Source organism: Bos indicus, chromosome 11, assembly GCF_029378745.1.
Source record: "Bos indicus isolate NIAB-ARS_2022 breed Sahiwal x Tharparkar chromosome 11, NIAB-ARS_B.indTharparkar_mat_pri_1.0, whole genome shotgun sequence".
Lineage (NCBI taxonomy): Eukaryota > Metazoa > Chordata > Mammalia > Artiodactyla > Bovidae > Bos > Bos indicus.
This window is the reverse complement of record NC_091770.1, coordinates 44896089-44914390: the sequence shown is the minus strand read 5'-3', so window position 1 is coordinate 44914390 and position 18302 is coordinate 44896089.

Here is an 18302-nt window from a genome sequence, read left to right as displayed (position 1 = left end):
TGGTCAGAAATCAAATGACCACATGTATGTGGACCTATTTCTGGATGGGCTATTCTATTCCCTTGACTCATGTGTCTGCTTTCCTGTCATTTTCATACTGTGTTAATTATTGTACTTTTAAAATAAATCTTAAAATCAGGTTTTATAGGTTTTCTACCTTTGTTCTGTTTGTCAAAAATTGTTTTGATTATTCTAGATAATTTACACTTCTATATAATTGTTAGAATCAGCTGTCATTTCCCACAGAAAAGGCTGCAAGAATTTTGATTAAAATAACATTGGATACAGATATGTAAATCAATTTGGAGGAAAAGTAATGATTAGAATGTAGACTGTTCTGATCCTTGATCAAATATACCCTTCCATCTATTTGTCGTTTGTAATTTCTTTAGAAAATAGTTTATAGATTTGAAAAAATACAGCAAATAGCAAGTATTGGTAAGGATGTGGAAAAAAGGAAACCTTTGTGCACTTTGGGGAATATAAATTGGTGCAGCCCTTACGAAAAACACAGAATTTCCTTGAATTTTTTTCTGCTTAAATGCTTGGTTACATTGACCAGTGAATCATTTTTTTTCTAGGAATGTTTTAACTACTAAATCAATTTCTTTATAGATCTAGAGCTTTTCAGATTATCTGTTTCTATATGTGTGACCTTTAGAAGTCTATGTATTTTAAGGAATTCATTCATTTCACTTAACTTGTCAAGTTTATTGGCATTAATTTGTTCATACTACCCCTTATTATACTTAATATCATAAGGCATATAATAATGTCTACTCTCCCATCCTTTGGATTTTTTAATGTGTGTTTTGTTTTCTTGATTATTCTGGCTAGAAATTTATCACTTTTATTAGCCATGTGCTTTGATTTCACTGGCCTTTTCTATTTTTTTATAGTTTGTTAACTCTCCTTCTCATTATTATTTTTTTCTTTGCTTGTCTTGAGTTTATTTTTGAAGTCTCTTAATTTGGGGAGCTAGTATGGATGCAAGAGTTGGACTGTGAAGAAAGCTGAGTGCTGAAGAATTGATGTTTTTGAACTGTGGTGTTGGAGAAGACTCTTGAGAGTCCCTTGAACTGCAAGGAGATCCAGTCCATTCTGAAGGAGATCAGCCCTGGGTGTTCTTTGGAAGGAATGATGCTAAAGCTGAAACTCTGGTGCTTTGGCCACCTCATGCGAAGAGTTGACTCATTGGAAAAGACTCTGATGCTGGGAGGGGTTGGGGGCAGGAGGAAAAGGGGACAACAGAGAATGAGATGGCTGGATGGCATCACAGAATTGATGGACGTGAGTTTGAGTGAACTCCAGGAGTTGGTGATGGACAGGGAGGCCTGGCGTACCGTGATTCATGGGGTCGCAAAGAGTCGGACACGACTGAGCGACTGAACTGAACTGAACTGAGTTCATTGATTTGAGACCTTTATTTTTCTCTAATATGAGTACTCTATAAGCTTCTCATTTAACTTTGCTTTAATTGAATACAACAAATTTTTATAAGTTGTGTTGCCATTTTAATTTAGTCAAAGTACTTTTAAAACCTGTGTTCTCATCAGTTTTCCTCCTAACCCTTTTTATACATGCATAGACATATCTTTTCTCAGTCACATATTTGGGGTTTTCCATATATATTTGTCTTTTCAATTCACAATTTTCACAATTTAATTCCAATGTAATCATAGAAACATATTTTGTATGACTTACTTTCTTTTTTTTTTTTTTAGCAGGCATGTATTTTTATTTTATTTTTAAACTTTACATAATTGCATTAGTTTTGCAAAATATCAAAATGAATCTGCCACAGGCATACATGTGTTCCCCATTTCAAACTTGAGACTCTTAGGATTCGGAATGTAGATCAAGTGTGTACTTGAAAAGAATGAGTATTCTACTGTTCTTTAATTAATAGGTAGTGGCCTATTAATACCATTTCAATCATGTTCTTTGACAGTGATGCTCACTTATTCTATATAGGCAGACCTCAGGAATGTTGTGGGCTTGGTTTCAGATCACTGAAATAAAGAGAATATGGCAATAAAGTGAGACACACTAATGTTTTGGCTTTCTGGTACATATAAAAGTCATGCTTACACTGTACTGTAGTCTATTAATTGTGCTATAGCAGTATGTCTAAAAAAACAATAGACATAACTTAATTTAAAAATACTTTATTGCAAAAATTTTATAATTAAAAAATAAAAATACTTTATGACTAAAAAATGCTAACTATCATCTGAGCCTTCAGCGAGTAACATCAAAGTTCCCTGACTACAAATCATCCAAATAAATATAATAACAATGGAAAAGCTTGAAATATTGTGAGAATTAATAAAATGTGACAGACACAGAATGAGAAAGTGCTTCTGGAAAAATGTCACCATTACACTTGTTACAGGCGTTCCTGGTGGCTTAGATGATTTTTAAAAAATAATTAAAAAAACAACCCGCCTGCCGATGCAGGATACAGGAGTTCACTCCCTGGATCAGGAAGATCCCCTGGAGAAGGAAAGGGCAACCCATTCCAGTGTTTTTGCCTGGAGAATTCCATGGACATAGGCGCCTGAGGACCTACAATCCATGGGGGTCACAAGGAGTCACACATGACTGAGCACCTCTAACATTTAGACTTGTTCCGGGCAGGGTTCCCACAAACCTTCAGTTCGTAAAAAACACAAACTCTATGAGACAAGGTGAAGTGAAGTGCAATAAAGCGAGGTCGGCCTCTATTGAGAATGAGCTTCATCTTTTTTGAGTCTTGCTTTTAAGCTCTGTTGGTCAGTATCATAGCAGCCTTTAGTCCAGGGCTCACTTGACCCTACTACAGAGGTGATGCTCAGAATTCAGAGAACTCAGGGGTTCTCTTTTCTGGGTGTAGGCGTTGAGTGACACACAGATGTTATCAAACCCCTTCCTATTCCCTGCCTTGGTTAGTGTCCTGACACATTGGTTAGCACTCACCATAATATAGAGGAAACCCCTGCCAACATCCAGAAGTCTATCTGTGCGTCTCTCATCTTTACGTGGACCTCTGTCTCTCTGTCACTGTTCTCTGAGAATTTTAGCCCCTGGGCTCCTTCAAATTATCAACAGTGGACTCGACTGGATGGCTAGCCTGTCCCCCATTTCCTTTCTCTCCATCCCTATCAGGAAGCTCCAGGCAAGAAGCTCCCCATCGTAGGGACGAGCTCCTCTGTTGGCCTTCTCTTAGGAATCACTGTCTTGTGTTGCCTGTTTTCCCAACATCTGTAACTCTTTGGGTCATAAATTTTGTTTTTTCAGTTGTTTAAGACAGGTAAATTTAACATCTGTTACTCCATCATGTCTAATAGTGGAGATCTTTATTTTCTTTTAAGTCTAATCCTATGTTTAATTTTATAGGAAATTTCCAGGCCCTTTTCAAAGTGGGTGTACCATTTCACACTCCTACCAACAACATGTAAAAGTTTCCAACAATCCACATTCTCATCAATGTTTGATACTACAATTCTCAAAAGTGTGAACCACTTGAGTTCTGCATATTTACATCTTGCTGTGGTTTTAATGTTGATTTCCCTTTTACTTAATGTTCCCTAATGTTTCACATACTCATTGGACATTTGCATTCCTTTTCTTGTGAAGTGTCTGTCCAAATCTTCTGTTAAGATTTTATATTTGTTTATTTGTCTTTCTATTATTGAGTTATAAGAAACTTTTATATATTCTAATACCAATCTTTTGTCAGATATATGTTTTGAAAATATTTTCTCAATCTATGGCATACCAATCCATGCATTCTTAAGGATGTATTTTGATGGTCTGGGGCTTCTACTTTCGATCAAGTATAATTTATCAGTTTCCCCGTAATGTTTATTGCCTTCTATATCCTGGATAATATCTATACACAATATTATAGAGAGAGATAAGGTGAGATTTTATGAGCTTTCTAATTGTTTCCATTGAGAGTGTCAGTCTGCTAAAAGCTACTATAGCAGAAATAAAAACAGATCCAGGGCCAACATTTAAGAGTTAATATTAAATGGATTAGAAACGGACAGAGAGAGATAGAGAGAGCTAAGAGCTTGTTCTAAACCATTTCCATCACTTTTCTAAAGATGTCAAATGGAATAGATATTTGGAATCTATTTGGAATAGATAGAGCAGTGATCACTCACCTTTAGCTAATATCCTATTATGCTTTATATCTACTTCTTCCTTTGCTCAGACTCTTCTTGTATGAATTTATGTACTACTAAGTCACCTTGCCTCTTTGGAGCCACTGAGGTCAAAGCTCCATACAACTCTATTTTTTTATTTTATGTAAGCACTCAGAACAGTGTCTCCCAAATATAGGCACTTGATAAATACCTGTTGAGAGCAAAGGAGGAGAAAGGACTATTAGTTTTTACAATAAAGATTTCCAAGTTAAATATTACATTATAAAACAGATGATCTTCATATGGATGTGTGTGTGCTCAGTAGCATGCAACTCTTTGTGACCTCATAGATTGTAGCCTGCCAGGCTCCTCTGTCCATGGCATTTCTCAGGCAAGAATATTGGAGTGGCTGCCCTTCCCTTCTGCAGGAGATCTTCCCAACCCAGACACATCTCCTGTGTCTCCTGCACTGACAGGTAGATTTTTTACCACTGAGCCAACTGGGAAGCCTCTTGTTCTCATATGTCTAAACATATTTAAAAGCTTCTGTATCCAAATTCCTTCCTGAAATTTTCTGGAATCTTGCTTTTTCAAATCTCAAATCCTCTGAGAGATCTTTTAGGAAAACAGGAAATACAGTATAATTTTCATATAAGAAATAAAACTTAACGAGCAACACAGAGACTTTACCAGTTTGAGAGGATCTATTGACAGCAAGTCAAAAGCAAGAGCTGACACTGAGCTGAAGGAGAAAGTCAACATGTCCATGGACCAGGACAAGAATGTGGAGAGAGAAACCATCCTCTTCCAAACAGAGTCTCTTGTAGTTTTCGGTTTGTATTATGTGTGTGCTGCTAATGGTGAGGCATGCTTGCAAATAAAATATTAACAATTTACATACACAGTATACTTTTGAGTAAACTCTGGAGGAGAGTGAAGGACAGGAAAGCCTGGCGTGCTGCAGTTCATGGCGTCCAAAGAGTCCAGCTGAACCACAGCAACAAAATACTTTGTACAACTCTTATGAGGAGTGTTCCAACAAATAGCAAATTTTGGAAGCAAGAGGAAGGGTGTTTAATTTGACAACTTCATTAGGAGATTCTGTGGGGTGCTATTAACCTTGCTAGGTATAGGCTACAGTTCTCTGTAAATAATTCAACAGAAAAGATGAAAAAAAAAAGATTATAATGCTGTGAAATATTGTGACATGGAGTTAGAAACTGATCTGAAATCTGAATTAAAAAGTGATAGTGATTTCAACCAAAAACCTAGTATTAGAGCAAGACAGCAAAGCCCAAAGTGAAGATACTCTGGGATGCATTCAACAGTGAGATCAACTTCAACACAAAATGGGACCTTCTCCATATAGGGAATGTTTATCAGGAAACAAAGGTCAGAATTATAGGAGACAGCAATGAATCCTTTGTGCTTAAGGTAATAATAGTTTTATTAGTATTATCTTACATTTTTAGAAATTGTCTTTGGTACCAATATCCTCTATTACTGCTTTTATTGCAAAGGAATGTCTCTATCCAGTACAGCTCATGTCTATATTTTCAAATATTTTTACTATGTAGAGATTTTAAATATTTCTGGATTTGGGTATTTTTAAATACATCAAAATATATTTGTTTATAATAAACAATTTATTTATTATATTATATATAATTCTAATTTTTTAAAGAAAACCTGTAACACATTCAGTGAAATTCTACCACAGTAATACAATGTTCTGCTTAGTATCACAGTCACTTGCAATATTAAAACACAAAAATAAAGAGTTATGAAAGATAAAGAGTCACTTTTAATATTATGAATCTCTGGGAATTTTAACTTCTTTTTCTTGAATCCTCATGTTTAATATTGGGGATTTAAAACATTAAATACAATTGTTGAATCTGCAGTTTTATTGTCAAAATTTATTTATCGTAAGCATTTCTGGAACAATGGAGTCTAATATTTCTCAAACTTTTCTCAACCCTTAACCTTAGGTTCAGTTAGTGACAGAGGCAATGATTACCCTTTGCTGTATTTGTTTTGAGATATTGTTTATCCCAATTATATGGATCTAAGCAAGTTAACAATTTAAGACAAGATTCTGAAGCCTCTGAAGCTTGCTACCTAGATATATAGTATTCAAGAATGCTTGATTGCATGTATTAAAATAAAAAAACAAATGAAAACCACCCTTGGAAATTCCCTGAGCATGCAACACCAGCTCAATCATACAAACAAACTTTAATTTAGCTTTTCTTGCCTGGAAAACACCAATCCATAGGATCACATAAGAGGTTGGACATGACTGGGTGACTAAACAATAACATCCACTGGATCATAGAAAAAGCAAGAGAGTTCCAGAAAAACATATACTTCCACTTCATTGACTACTCTAAAGCCTTTGACTGTGTGGATCACAGCAAACTGTGGAAAATTCTTCAAGAGAATACCAAATCATCTTACCTGACTCCAGAGAAATCTGTAAGCAGGTCAAGAAGCAGCAGTTATAACTGGACATGGAACAATAGACTGGTTCCAAATCAAGAAAGGAGTATGCCAAGACTGTATATTGTCACCCTGCTTATTTAACTCATATGCAGAGTACATCATGCGAAATGCCGGGCTGGATGAAGCACAAGCAGGAATCAAGATTGCTTGGAGAATATCAGTAATCTCAGATATGCAGATGACACCACCCTTACGGCAGAAAGCAAACAGGAACTAAAGACCCTCTTGATGAAAGTGAAAGAGCAAAGTAAAAATACTGGCTTAAAACACAACATTCAAAAAACTAAGATCATGGCATCCAGTCCCATCACTTCATGGCAAATAGTTGGGGAAACAATGGAAACAGTGAGAGACTTTATTTTCTTGGGCTCCAAAATCACTGCAGCCATGAAATTAAAAGACATTTGCTCCTTGGAAGAAAAGCTATGACCAAACTAGACAAAGTATCAAAAAACAGAGGCATTACTTTGACCACAAAGGTCCATATAGTCAAAGCTATGGTTTTTCCAGTAGTCATGTGTGGATGTTAGAGTTGGACCATAAAGAAAGCTGAGTGCCAAAGAATTGATGCTTTTGAACAGTGGTGTTGGAAAAGACTCTTGAGAGTCCCTTGGACTGCAAGATCAAACCAGTCAATTCTAAAGGGAATCAGTCCTTAATATTCATTGAAAGGACTGATGCTGAAGCTGAAACTTCAATACTTTGACCACTTGATGTGAAGAACTGATTCAATGAAAAAGACCTTGATGCTGGGAAAGAATTGAAGGCAGGAAAAGGGGATGACAGAGAATAAGATGGTTGGATAGCATCACCAACTTGATAGACATGAGTTTGAGCAAGCTCCAGGAATTAGTGATGGACAGGGAAGCCTAGCATGCTACAGTCCATGGGGTCACAAAGAGTCAGAGATGACTGAGCAACTGAACTGACCGACCAAAGCATTTACTACACTTTAAGCAATATAATTTTAATTTTTGAAAATCTGGAGAATAAAGTGTACTGTTTCACCATTCTCTGTATTATTTTTGTTTCTTTAGTTACTTCTTGGCCATTAGACTTCTGTGAATTTCAAGTTTATACCATTTGCCTACTTTTGCTTCTATTGAGTTATTGTCCTTTAGTTTATTATTTTCAGGAGCTTTTTGCATAATATGTTTTGGTTCCATATTCTTTTGTGTCTCTTCACACTGAAAGACACTATTTTTGACATGCTTTTACTTTTCCTTCCAACTTAACCACCTCCTGTGTTTTCTTAAAACTCAATGTAATTTTAGTTCCAGATGACAATTATCTTTACATTAAGCTTCTAAGTACTTAGAAATGCTTTCTTAGCAACTATTTTATGTTTTATAATCCCACCATCTGACTCTACAAAGGACATGAATGTCATTCATCTGCTCTGAACCCTGTGGATCCTATCATTCCTTGCACTATGAGGTTTTATTTTACTTTTCTATAAATTCTGTGATGATTTTGCCATTTACATACCTTTTACTTCTTTTTAGAACTCCTAGAGGTGGATTTGGAATTTATGAATTTATTGTCCATATTTCAATGCTTCTCTTTCAATACTCATCTTTCCTTTCCTTCATGCAAGTTTCCTCCTTACTAATTAATTTTTCACCAAGACCTTTAAATATCCACTCACTTAATCTTTAATCTTTTGTTCCCCAAACTACATTTTGGAGCTCTAAGAACACTTGAGAGGTTTCCTTTTTCCATATCAACTATTTCTGTTCTGTTTTTTCTTTTCCTACTCTCTGCCCTCACCTCCTGCTCCTCCTCCTTCTCGGTTTATTTTTTGAAGGATTCCATCTCAATTCTTGATGAGGGTTATATATTTCAGGGTTTTTCTTTTCCACTCTATTAGTTTTGTTTCTGTAGGGTTTTTCCTATTGTTTGCATTTGACACCTTGCTCTTAGGCTTTGATTCCTCCTTGTAAATATCTGCAGATAACAGTCTAAGGTCAACAAATGCTTAGGTGTCATCTATTTTCTTGTTTACAAGGAGGATCCCTGGAAAGAAATGAACCTTCACATTAAGAATGTCAGATTCAGTTGTTTCAGGAAACCAGTAGATGGAAATTAAGTTGGAATTTACATAGTTTACCTTCTAGGTCAGGAGTCTTCCAGTACCTTCTATGGGATTATGTTATCTAAGACCTTTCTCCCAGACCAAGAACTCCTGCTTCTGGTGGCTGGAGGCTAGCACTGCTTTTGGTGTCTGTAGCTCCTTGGTGGTTGCCGAGGCAGCACTGGTCCAGCTACTCTCCCTGTGTGGCCACAGACAGATATAAGGAAATCAGTAAGTGATTAGGTTGGGGGTCAAATGGTGGTGTTATTTGGACATGCTACATCTGGCTTGTTGGGTGTCCAAGCAACAAGCCCAGATGGAATTAAAAATATGGATCTAAAGCCCCTACAAGAATATGTGTGCTGAGAGACAGACAGGAAACCAGCAAGAGGGAAGTGACCTTGAGAGAAAAATGACCGAACACACACACAAAAAACCTTTAAAGTAACAAAAACTGTAAAACACATCCTTTTAGAAGATGAAGGAATCAGGGAAAACATGGTAAGCAATGAGGAAACAGACTGAATTATCCTAAAATGTAAAGGAAAGTAGTGTCCAACTAGATGCTATATCTTTCCCTTCAAAACTGTAGGTAAAAAACAAAAGCTGATATTAAAATACAGGAATATTTGACTCTCCTCTCGTAAGATCCAGACATTCTGTCTTGCCTTTGTTTTTTGCTGTTCTTAAAGAGTTTGTCTGTCCTACATTTATATGTAAATTTAATCTTTCCTATATGAAGGAGTCCCATGAAATGAAAGAAACATACAGATAGGAATTATCCCCAAAGTATGCTTTCATCAAGGCAAAGGAGAGCAATCTAAGTACTGTAGACATTTAATAGATACTTCAAACACACAAGAGTAATGAGACTGCCTGCACTGTAGATCAAAATAAGTATAAACAGGACAGAAGTGTAGTTTGCAGCTCCTGATGTGAGCAGGAAGCATAACTTACAGGTAGCAACAGAGGTTTGGGGTAAAACCAGAGTGCAGAAAAGTAAGTGAATATTGGAAATAGTCATGGAAAACCAGGAAGAGTCAAAGAGAAAAGTCAAGATGGGTGTTGATGGTGATGGAAAACACAGAAGCTCAAAGGAAAAAAGGTCTGTGGGTTGAACATTCCCATAGGCGAAATAAGAATGCAGGGTTTTCCCATTCCAGAAACAAGATATATTTGCTTCTTATAAGGAAGGGGACATTTGATTTTCTCTGGAAGGTGTTAGAACTGCTGCCTGATAACTTTTTCTGGTTCAAGGTTTCTTTATAAGCCTTCGATAAAATTCCACCACAATTAAAAAAAAAAAGAATAAACAATATTATTTTTCTGTTTGTTTTTTGTGAAGATTCCCTGGTCATCTAGTTCAATGATGTGTGCATGCTCAGTCGCTAAGTCGTGTTTGACTCTTTGCGACCGTATAGACTGTAGCCCACCAGGCTACACTGACCATGGAGTTCTCCAGGCAAGAATACTCAAGTAGGTTGCCATGCCCTCCTCCAGGGGATCTTCCCGACCCCGGGATAGAACCAGCATCTTCTGCATCTCCTGTATTACAGAAGGATCCTTTGTCATTGAGCCACCAGGGAAGCCCAATTCAGTAATACACAAACTTAACTGGCAGTTTCCTTTCAAAGCCTAAGAACATCCAACTGGAAAATGTATACAACAAACAATGTTTCTTTCTCCTGAACTTTTTACTGAAGTCCCTGCAGACTTTATTGTGCTTTGACTCAGCTCCCTTAGTGACCATCTGCTTCATTGCTTTCCTGTTACAGCCAAATCATGAGGAGGGGGCATCTATTAGAGGACCAACTAGGACCACTGAGATGTCTGATTCAGGCTCTGCTCTGTCTTTCCTTCCAGATTAACTTCTTTCCAGGGAATTATTGATAGTTTAAGCTATTAATAGAAAAAGTTCTCACCAAAACAAGACTAACTCTCAGTAATATTTCACTTGGTATAGATGATCTTAACTGCAAAGCAGAAATAGATACATAGACATAGAGAACAAATGAATGGACACCAAGGGAGTGGGGTAGAATGAATTGGGAGACTGAGATCGACATATACACATTATTGATACTGTGTATAAAACAGGTAACTATGAGAACCCACTGTAGAGCACAGGGAACTCTACTTAATGCATAGTGGTGACCTAAGGCAAAGGAAATCCAAAAAAGAGAGGATACATGTGTTCATAGAGCTAATTTGCTTTGCTGTACAGCAGAAACTAATACAACATTGTAAAGCAATTATACCACAATAAAAATTAGTTAAAAAAGAAAAAACCTGGTAAGAGGTTAAGGTATTAACCCTTCCTAAAGTGCTTCAGTGGAGAAGGAAATAGAAACCCACTAGAGTATTCTTGCCTAGAGAATCCCCTGGGCAGAAGAGCCTGGCAGGCTACAGTCCATGGTGTTGCAAGAGTCGGACACAACTTAACAACTAAACTACCACCACTACCAAAGTGCTTCAGAGTCCAGAGAAATAAATAAGTTGAAGTTCACATTTTTGATTGGTACCCTGGAAATTTGGTTGGCAGAATCTTGCCCTATAACCTTCAACCTCATCTGATAATCATCTGCTTTTTGTAGCCAAGCATAGGCTTATCCTCTTAGAGAAACTATAACACTGAAACCTTTAACATTTTAATTTATGTTTCCTTAACATCAAAGGAACTGGCAATAAAAATCTGGCCCCAATTTTTAAAACTCAGCCCCATTGGGAGACATATCTGGTGGTCCAGTGGTTAAGACTTGGCACTTCCATTGCAGAGGGGCACAGGTTTGATCCCTGGTTGGGGAACTAAGAGCCCACATGCCATGTGATTTGACCAAAAAATTTAAATAATAATAATAATTTAAATAAATAAATATCATTTGAACTTTTTTTTTTTAATAAAATAAAATGCAGCTCCATTGAAATGCCTTCCAGGAAGGACACACTGACTTGGCCCCTGTCATCTTGCTCAATGTCTCCACTTTCACTTGTTTCTGGTATCATTTCCGCTGACTTGTCCATTCCCATTGACCCTACTGTCTGTGGTTTGTTTCACCCTGGCTTGTTTTTCAGATGCAATAACACTGACTAATTTGTTTTTAGAGTTCTCCATCTGTTTCTTCACAGATAGAACCTATGTCTTCAAACCAAACAGACCTCCCCAGATACCAATTTCCAACTGCCCAACTTTCTACAAGAACAGTTCATCTGTGGTCAACCTGGTGTCTCCAACCAAATGTCTGCCTGGGTCACCTCTTAAAATGTCCATGTGTAGTCAGTGTCTCCGTCTTCTTTCATTGTCTCTTACCTCCAATCTGTGAGGCGTTCTCCCCACTGTGCCAGCAAAAACAATTCTCATCCAGACCAGCCGCCAGCCCCACCTTTGCAAAGCCAGGGGTCAGTTTCATGTGTCTTCATCTGCACGGGGCACAGCTGATGGCTCCTGCTTCTTGAAGCTCTGTCTTGTCTTTACTCCATTCTCTCCTGGTTCTTCCCTCCCATGACTGAAGCTCTTTCTTGGTCTCCTTTACCAGTTCCTTCTCATCTCAGAGATAAATGTCCTCACCTCCCTCTCCTATAATGAGTTTCTCTCTTAAGATGACTTCATTCAGGTTCACACGCTAGCAACTCCCAAATTTGTACTCCAATCTACCATGCCCTCTCCGCTTATATAAGCTATATAGCTAACAGACATCTCTAGATTCATTTCCAAAATTCAGCTTTTGACCTTTTACCTCATCTATGCTGATTTGCTCCTTTGGTGATTTTACATGTCTCAGTGAATGGACATTCCAAATGACTACATCAACGCCTAGGGACACGGTCCAGACACCTCACCTCACCTCCTTCAACATAGCTCTGGGTTTTTGCTACTTTGTAAGTTTGTTCCTACCTCAACATTAAGAGCAAAGGGCCTTTAGAAATGCTTTCTGTTAGGCTTTTAAAGTCTCAAAAAAAAAAAAAAAATCAAAACCCAAAAAACCTACAACCCAAAGCCCGGTTTGTATTTTTAAAGTTCTGGAACTAATCTTAAGCGACTTTCTCGCCTCTCGTATCCACACATGCACAGCACCGCACCATCTGCTTAGGCGGTCACAGTCACCTTTCGGGCAGCCTCAGTGGAGTCCTGCCTTGGGGAGGGCACCGGTGCAGTCCTTTCTGCTGCCACCAGCGCCACTTTAGAGACTCTTGTCAAATACGGACAACAGAGTAACAAATGTGTCCACCTTTCCCAACCATTTTTCTTTGTCTTTCTTTAATAACATTTCTGTCCATAATGAACCGGATTATTTCATTAGTTCATTTAGTCACTGAGCCAGATGTTCTGGAGTTCGAAGTCAAGTGGGCCTTAAGAAGCACTGCTGTTAATAAAGCTAATGGATGCAAGGAAATTGCAGCAGAACTATTCAGATCCCTAAAGGATGATGCCATCAAGGTGTTACATTCATTATGTCAGCAAATGTGGAAGACCCAGAAGTGGCCACAGGACTGGAAAAGGTCAGTCCTCATCCCAATTCCAAGAAGGGTAGTACTAAAGAATGTGCTAACCATTGGACAGTCACACTCATCTCCTATGCTAGTAAGGTCATGCTTAAAGTCTTGCATGGTAGGCTTCTGCATTATGGGAGCCAAGAACTTCCAGATGTCCAAGCTGGGTTAGAAAAGGAAGAGGAACTAGAGATCAAATTGCCAACGTTCACTGGATTATAGAGAAAGCAAAGGGAATTTCAGAAAAACATCTATCTCTGTTTCATCAACTACGCTAAAGCCTTTGACTGTGTGGATCATGACAAACTGTGGAAAGCTCTTAGAGAGATGGGAATACCAGACCATCTTACCTGTCTCCTGAGAAACCTGCATGTGGGTCAAAAAGCAACAGTTAGAACCTTTTATGGAACAACTGATTAGTTCAAGATCGTGAAAGGAATATGACAGAGCTGTCTGCCATCACCCTGTTTGTTCAACCTATACACTGAGTGCATCATGAGAAATGCTGGGCTGGATGAGTTACAGTCTGGAATCAAGATAGGTGAGAGAAACATCAACAACCTCACATATGCAGATGACACCACTCTAATGGTAGAAAGCAAAGAGGAACTAGAGAGCCTCATGATGAGGGTGAAGGAGGAGAGTGAAAGAACCAGCTTAAGACTAAATACTAAAAAAACTAAGATCATGGCATCAGGCAGCATTATTCATGGCAAATAGAAGGGGAAAAGGTGGAAATAGTGACAGATTTCCTCTTCTTGGGCTCCAAAATCACTGCGGATGGTGACCGCAGCCATGAAATTAGAGGACATTTTCTTTTTGGCAGGATAGCGACCACAAACCTAGACAGGGTGTTGAAAAGCAGAGACATTACTTTGCTGATAAAGATCTGTATAGCCAAGGCTATGGTCTTCCCAGGCATCACTTACAGTTGTGAGAACTGGGCCATAGAGAAGGCATAATGCCAAAGAATTGATACCTTCAAATTGTGAGAAGAGAAGACTCCTGAAAGTCCCTTGGACAGCAAGGAGATCAAACCAGTCAATCTTAAGGGAGATCAACAGTGAATATTCACTTTAAAGACTGAAGCTGATCTTGGTCATCTGATGCGAACAGACAACTCATTGGAAAAGTCCCTGATGCTGGGAAAGATCAAGGGCAGAAGGAGAAGAGGGCTTCAGAGGATGAGATGACTGGATGACATCACTAATGCAAAGAACATGAACTTGGGTAAACTCTGGGAGATGGTGAAGGACAGGGAGGCCTGGAGTGCTGTAGTCCATGGGGTCACAACTGGGACTGGGCAGTTGTGCTCACGACTGGGCGACTGAACAACAACCACCGGTCAATATCATTTATAAGTGATTATATCTGCCATTCTTTTAGTTTATGGAGATGTAAATTGATGAGACATTATCTGCGATCTGAAAGTGTTTTCTCTTTGACGTTAATTTTAGATCTCCCATTTTTCACAGAGACCTTCTTGCCATGGGTTCATGCATCTTTAATTTATCTGCCTTCAATTAAAAAAAGAATCAGTAATGAACCCAAAATGAAAAGTTTCAATAAACAGCCAGATAAGAAAGGATGGTTATCACATTTTTCCATTTTGAGGCATGCATTTGTTATTCTATTTCATCACTGTGGGAGGAAAATGATCTTGCCAAGGGCCAGGGCTTGTGTCAGGAAAAACCCCTGTCAGCATTTGTCTCTTTTCAGTCTCTGCATTACTGAAAAGTACCTTGAAGGCAAGAGGCTGCCCCCTGAAGGGACAGAAAACAGCGCTCTGTGGGCAGCAATCCCATTTCTGGAATCACCATAGGAGTCACGGCTTATTGACTTTCCCACAAAGCAGCTCAGGGGAAAGATGCTTCCATTGGACTTCCCAGGGAGGTGGCTGCCGGAAGGTTGTAGGGACAGGTCATCCAGGCACCCCCCGTCTCCGGAAGCCACTCCCCAGAAACGGTTCACTGCAGATGAGAACATTCTCTGTTTAAATGTTCCCAGGGAACAGACAGAACTCCATCAGAACAATCAGAAATGGTGCGATCACGATTTTTCTTCACTGCCCAGGGTCGGGGGAAGAAATTGAATAGATTTAACTGTAAGATGCCACAAGATTGTCATGGACAGAAATACCTCATCCTCATCAAAGCTAAGTCTATTAAGCCTCAGTCAATAGCTAGGATGAACGACACTGAAACTTAAGCTACTTATAGCTGAAAAATAAGTGGGTAAAACCAAATGTGCTGTTGCAGTGGAACCACACCTGTAATAAATACACACACGTTCTTTGTCTTGGGTGGGGACAGAAAATAGAAAAATGTGGCAGCAATGTAGGGAAATGAATGTTTCTTAAGACAGTATTTGTTCCTGGGATCTCTTCCTTTTGACTTTAAGCTAAATCACCAGCTCACATATTAATTTCAACTCATCTTTAAAATAAAAATAAAGTGAGGCTAGGGTCCATCTAGGGGCTTCCCTGGTGGCTCAGTCAGTAAAGAATCTGTATACAATGTAGAAGCTGCAGGAGACATGGGTTTGATCCCTGGGTGAGGAAGATCCCCTGGAGAAGGAAATGGCAACCCACTCTGGTATTCCTGCCTGGAGCATTCCATGGACAGAGGAGCCTGGCAGGCTACAGTCCATGGGGTAGAAAAGCGGCAGACACAACTTAGCAACTAGACCACCAGCAGGATCTCTCTAGAGAAATCTTACTGAAATTTGTGGACCAGGAATTGACCCCCTTTTGTGAAATTTACTCTCTTCCCCGCCTTCCCTGTATAAAATTTTGTTCACAGAACATTGACTTGTTCTCAGATCTGTGACTTTTGTTTACAGGCTTGGGGGTTGTTTCTGAGCCATTTCCAAAAGTGAGACAAACACAGTACTCAGATTGATACAACACTTAGGTGTCCACAACTAGCCACTAATTGCCTCTGCTGTGGCCTGCAATGACCCTGTTCTGTCTCAGAACAATGCACTTCAGAAAGAGCAGTCATCTTTGCTTTGGCTTCTATCTTCTTGGTGTCCATTAGTTTGCTGTTTCAATAAACAGGGGATGAAAGGAATTTGGTACAAGCTGTCATTGGAGGGACGACAGCTCTGTCAGACCTGGGTAAATTTGCTAATGAAAATAAAGCTATTGGAAGTTGATCAACTTTCCTTTTTAGGATGGAAAATAGAGCCTGACACATAATGGTTGTTGAAGTTTTCACTAAGTGAATGGATAAATGCATGATTATTATAAAATTGGTGTCATTTTATCCTTCAATGTTAGGTTTTCCCAGGAGACTAGTTGATGAACCATTTTGGCTGCCATGCAGACCAGGGTTGATGCTGAATGAGAATGACAGACCCTGTGATTACACATTATATAAGAAATGAAACGCATCCAAGTGGTTCTTTTCTGCAAAGTTTCAGTTGGTTGCTTTTGCAGAATTTGGATGTGGGAAAATATGAAAAGATTTTGACTGACCGATATCATTCCTTTAATTTTAGTTTTGCACCTTTTAATATTTTAAAAGAGAGGAACATGGGGTGCCATGATTCAGGAATGGATAAGACATGAGAGACTGAAGAGAGGAGAAGGGGGCTGCAGAGGGTGAGATGGTTAGATAGCATCACCCACTCAATAGACATAAGTTTGAGCAAACTCCGGGAGATGGTGAAGAACAGGGAAGGCTGGTGTGCTGCAGTCCATGGGGTCACAAAGAGTTGGACATGACTTAGCAACTGAACAACAACACTTGCACTATGAGTCAGCAGAGAAAGGTCATCTGCCAAAAAGTGGTCCTGGAACAACTGGACATCTGTGTAGACAATAAATAAATATACTTTGACCTCATATCAATATGACAACGTTAACTCAAATAGCACTATAATAGTGGAAACAGTACAGCACATTTTTGTAACTTTGTGGCATGTAAAAATTTCATAGACAAGACTTAATAATGAATGGTAAAAAAAATAATAAAATAAGTTTTATCAAAACATTACTCTTTAAGAGATATTATGTTTAAAAAATGACAACTCACAGACTCAGAGAAAATATTTGTAATACATATCATTTCAGGAAGGACTTGTATAAAGGATACATTAAGAGCTCTTCCAACTCAATAAATAAAAAGATAAACAACTCCTTTAAAAACAGGCAAAAGATTTGAACATTTAAAAATATGTGAATGCAAAATGGACTTCATTAATCTATGTTGATGTTATTGTTGTTTAGTCACTAAGTCCTGTTCAACTCTTTGTGACTCCATGGACTGTAGCCCGCCAGGCTCGTCTGTCCATGGGAATCTCTAGGCAATAATACTGGAGTGGATTGCCATTTTCTCTTCCAGGGGATCCTTTCGACCCAGGAATTGAACCCACATCTTTTGCATTGGCAGGCAGAGTCTTTACTAATGAGCCACCAGGGAATCCCTTCAGTTCAGTTCAGTTCAGTTCAGTCTCTCAGTCATGTCCAACTCTGTGTGACCCCATGAATTGCAGCAAGCCAGGCCTCCCTGTCCATCACCATCTCCCGGAGTTTACCCAAACCCATGTCCATTGAGTCAGTGATGCCATCCAGCCATCTCATCCTCTGTCATCCCCTTCTCCTCCTGCCCCCAATCCCTCCCAGCATTAGGGTCTTTTCCAATGAGTCAAATCTTCACATGAGGTGGCCAAAGCACTGGATTTTCAGCTTCAGCATCAGTCCTTCTAATGAACACCCAGGACTGATCTCCTTTAGGATGGACTGGTTGGATCTCCTTGCAGTTCAAGGGACTCTAAAAAGTCTTCTCCAACACAACAGTTCAAAAGCATCAATTCTTCAGTGCTCAGCTTTCTTCACAGTCCAACTCTCACATCCATACATGACCACTGGAAAAACCATAGCCTTGACTAGACGGACCTTTGTTGGCAAAGTAATGTCTCTGCTTTTTAATATGCTGTCTATGTTGGTCATAACTTTCCTTCCAAGGAGTAAGCATCTTTTTATTTCATGGCTGCAATCACCATCTGCAGTGATTTTGGAGCCCAAAAAAACAAAGTCTGACACTGTTTCTCCATCTATTTGCCATGAAGTGATGGGACCAGATGCCATGATCTTTTCT